Raw genomic sequence first — 5,034 nt, 5'->3', positions numbered from 1 at the left:
AGTACATTCTTAAATGTAACTTTCATTTTTCATCTCCAAAAAGGTGGCTTTTTCACTTGTCAACATCTCAGCTAGTGAAAATGAAGAAGATGGGAAATAGGGTACAAGTGATTGTAAAAAATAAATTTACCTGTAAAAATAGAGTAGAAAGAGATGACTTCAGCCAGGTGTGATGGCTCCCACCTGCAATCCTAGCACTTTGGGAGGCTGAGGCGGGTGAATTGCTTGAGCTCAGGAGTTCCAGGCCAGCCTAAGCAAGAGTGAGACCCTGTCTCTACTAAAAATAGAAAAACTAGTGGGTGTTGTGGCAGGCGCCTGTAGTCACAGCTACTCAGGAGACTGATATTTGAGGATCTCTTGAGTACAAGAGTTTGAGGTTGCTGTGATTTGTGATGCCATCGCACTCTATCCAGAGTGACAGAGTGGGAATCTGTCTCAAAAAGAAAAAAAAAGATGACTTCTTGGGAAAATACAGAATTTTAGATAAGTTGTTTTATTTTTTAAATGTTTAATTTATTGGTAAATATTTGTGTCATTATTGTAAATATACATTTTTCTAATTCTATTCCAAAGTGCCTCCTGCTAATACAGTGAATCAGTAGTGATATTGTTTTATAATTTTAAACTTATAAAAAGTTACACAAATAATACAAAGAACTCCTTTACAATATCTACTCAGATTTGCCAAATTTAACACTTTGCCACCTCCCTCTCTTATTCCCTCCGTCTCTCTCTCTCTCTCAAAGTAGTTCATGGCAGTTTGAATAAACAGAATCTATGTGCATTAACATAAAGCCATCTAAAAATGGTAAATCTAGTTGCAAAGTGACATTTAGAGTCTAAATTCACACCTTAAATTTAAAAACCTGTAACACTACATATAATTGATACAAGATTGTTTAAGTACAATATAAAGTGTGAACAGAGGATATATACAATATTTCAGGATGGTGATTCCTTTCAATGACAGAAGAAAAGGAATGGGATTAGGCAAGGCACATGAGGGTCTTTAGCGGTATATATTGTTCTTTCTATAAAAAGAATGTGAAAGCTCGGCGCCTGTGGCTCAAGTGGCTAAGGCACCAGCCACATACACCTAAGGTGGCGGGTTCGAATCCAGCCTGGGCCTGCCAAAACAACAATGACGGCTGCAACCAAAAAATAGCCGGGGGTTGTGGCGGGTGCCTGTGGTCCCAGCTACTTGGGAGGCTGGGGCAGGAGACTCGCTTGAGCCCAGGAGTTGGAGGTTGCTGTGAGCTGTGATGCCACCATGGCACTCTACCTAGGGGCTCAGCTTGAGGCTCTGTCTGAAAAAAAAAAAAAAAAAAGAATGTGAAATAGATATGGTATGGTAAGAACTGATAAATTTAGGGCACAAATGAATGTTGTTTAAAAATTATTCTGTATATACCGTACTTGTCTGTATGTTAGCAATATTTTGCAATAATCTTTTGTGAAATAATATAATTGGAATATATTATGTTATAGTAATATTAATATTCATGAATATTCATGAATCTACATCCTGCTCAAGAAATCTTTTCAGAGTTACAAAAGCATCCTGTATTCTCTTCAGTCTCATCTCTCAACCTCTTCATCTAAAGTCACCAATACTCTGAATTTTATGTTAATCATTCCCACATATTACATATATATACTACCTATTTATTTATGTTTGGACAATATATCGCTTTGTTTTGCCTTTTGTGGAATGTTTCATACATGGAATCATACTCTGTTCTTGCCCTGAACATGAGTTTTTGAGATTCATCCCTATTTCTGGGTAAGTGTGGTTCAGTCATATTCACTGATACTGAGTATTCCATTGCAGGAGTATAGCACAATTCATGCATTTATTCTTTAGTAGATGGACTCCAGTTTGGGATTAGTATAAATATAACATGTGGACATAACTCCTGTTTCCATGTGAAAGGACCTAGAAATAAGATTTATAATTTTCATAATGGAACATTTTCAACTTTAAGAAGTAATACCAAACTTTTTTATAATAAATGAAACAGTTTACACTCCCAACAGAAATGATGAGCCACCACTTTCTATCTTTGTCAATATTTGCAATTGACATATTTTAAAGATTTGCTGATCTGAAATATGTATAATAGTATCTAATTTTTGGCTTAATTTGCATTTGTTATTACTAATATAACTGAGCCTCTTTCTTTTTTTGCATCTTTTTATCTTAATGGGCTATGCTTCCCATTTTATTTACATTTTCTTAATTTTAATATAGTTGAATTTACTGATCTTTTCTAGTTAATGCTTTTTAAGTCTTATAGTTTGCTACACATTTATCAAAAGTTTTTTTTCTTCTGCTTCCTGGGCAGACAGTGTGACTGGGCAGACAGTGTGACTACATTTCATAGCAAGTATTGTTGTTAACCTGGCTGAGTGCTTGTGTTCCAACTAATAGAACGTGAGTGCAAACAATGTATGCCACTTCTTGGTTTGGCCTATAATATTAATAACTATCTCATATCTCCAATCTCTTTTCTGCCTTTCAGGGGACTAGGTCAGAAATTCCCAGGAGATCTTGGAAGCCATATATTGAAGATGGCAGAAGTGCCAACAGATGTCCTCCTTGGAGAAGAGTCACCCTCAATCATGGACATTTGCATCAAACTGTTACATGGATGAAAACCAAATTTGTATTGTGTTTAAGCAGCCACACCTTTTAGAGTCTGTCAGAGCTGTTGTCTTTAAGCTAACTTATTACATGTTTTGTTTAAGAAATTTTCCATTAATCTGGCCAGGTGTGGAATCTTTTGCCTGCAATCTCACCAGTTTGGGAGGCTTGTGTGAGAGGACTGCTTGAGGCTGGGAGTTGAAGATCAGCCTGAGCAACATAGTGAGATCCTGTCACTACAACAAATAAAAAAAAAAAGGTATAGTGGCCCATGGCAGTAGTATTAGCTATTTGGGAGGCTGAGCCAGGATGATTGCTTGAACCTGGGATTTGTAGGTTGCAGTGGGCTGTGTACTCCTGCCTGAGTGACAGTGAGACCCTCTCTCAAAAAAAATTTTTTTTTATTAATCTGGGGCCAGAATAATATCTCTATGGTTTCTATCAAATGATCAAAAGCATTTTAGTAAAGAACTGAATGAATTATTGAATGAATAATTAAACTTGGTCTTTTGGCAATTTCTATCTGGTTGGTATGAGCTGAATTATTTAAATGTTGAAGTCGTAATGTCCAGTACCTCAGAATGTGACAATATTTGGAGATAGGGTCTTTAGAGAGGTAATTACATTAAAATGAGCTCGTTATTGTGGGTTCTCACTCAAAATGAATGGTGTCTTAAAAGAGAAAAATAGACAGAGAAGATGACCACCTATAAGCCATGGAGCGAGGCCTCAGACAGAATCTACCCTGCCAACATCTTGGTCTTGGACTCCCAGCCTCTAGAACTGTGATAAAATTAATTTCTGTTCTTTAAGCCACTAAGTCTGTGGCACATTGTATGGCAGGCTTAGCAAACTAATACACCATCTCAGCAAACTAAGATGATTCTGAAAAGAATCTGTCAAGCTAACTATAATAATGTCTATTTCTCATGGAATAGCTAGGCCCTGATGGTCCTTACAATTCCTATGTCACTTCATCTCCCTCAATCACCTGTATAGAAATTGTCTCAACCCCACTGTTCTCAATACCCTGCATATGCAGGACCCTTATCTTTCCGTGTTCTAGCTGAGTGATTCTAGCAGGTACAAATGGGAAATAAGAATCTTGTTCATGGGAAAGCAAAAGGGACTTCATGATTCAAACTGGCTAGACAGGTCAAAGCCAAGCATAGTTTAGGTGGCAAAGAGGAGCAGATTTAGGAATGTTCTGAAAGTCCAGGAGAACAAATAAGAAAATAAATTTCTTACATTTTATTAAAAAATATTGGCTCAGTGCCTGTGGCTCAAGTGGCTAAGGCGCCAGCCACATACACCTAAGGTGGCGGGTTCAAATCCAGCCTGGACCCGCCAAACAACGATGGCTGCAACCAAAAAATAGCTGGGCGTTGTGGCAGGCACCTGTGGTCCCAGCTACTTGGGAGGCGGAGGCAGGAGACTCACTTGAGCCCAGGAGTTGGAGGTTGCTGTGAGCGTGATGCCAGGGCACTCTACCCAGGGGGACAGCTTGAGGCTCTGTCTCAAAAAAAAAAAACATTAAGAAGCCCCTCTATAGAAGAAGAGGGCCTAGGAGTGGCCTTAATCAGAATTCACAACTGCAAATGAAGAATGCCAAAAGGTAGATTTTAGGTCATGTAGGAAATGTCCTTTTCCAACCAAGCAAGAAAGACCATGTTGTCAGTAGCATTCCTTTTACACGTTTCTCTGAATGGTGTCTCCTCCTACATGAGGTCCAGAGTTACATCTTCAAATGCAGCTGTATTCTGAATCAATGCAAGTTGGGACCTGCAGAGAATGACATTTTTGGAGCAATGTTATTTGACTCAAGTGCTTTTCTCCCTGGTGTCTTGACTCTGTTTTAGTTGGATATGACAAGAATGAACCAATTCATGTGACCAACTTTCACACAGTTCCTTTGAGGAAGTGGTTGTGTACTTCACCAGAAACTAGTGCAAAGACTTAACTTTGCTCAGAAGAACATCTATAAAGATGTAATCCTAGAGAATTATAGAAACATGATGATCCTGGACGAGTACTCTGTCCTTACAATCTGGCCTTGTTTTTGTGTTCATATACATAAGGTCCACCTTTCTTTTTTCAAATGCAAAATTCTGAAAGTTTTGAGGGTAAGAATGTTTTCTCATAACCCATTAGGTTATCAAACCTGACTTGAACTCCTCTATTGGCGAAACAATTTTTTAGTCTTTACCCTGATTGGCATACATAATTACATGCTGTTCCAGAAATACTGTTGAATTATGGAGTACTGGCCCCAACCCCCTGCAGTGTTATGTAATATACCTTATCTTTCTGAAAACTAAGAAATTCTGATTTTTGTAAGACATATGGCCCTTTTGTAATTTGTATGGGATTGTGGACATATATGCAGCGGA

Source organism: Otolemur garnettii, unplaced genomic scaffold (genome assembly GCF_000181295.1).
Source record: "Otolemur garnettii isolate 467f Iridium unplaced genomic scaffold, OtoGar3 scaffold00142, whole genome shotgun sequence".
Taxonomy (NCBI): Eukaryota; Metazoa; Chordata; class Mammalia; order Primates; family Galagidae; genus Otolemur; species Otolemur garnettii.
This window is presented reverse-complemented; position numbering follows the sequence as displayed.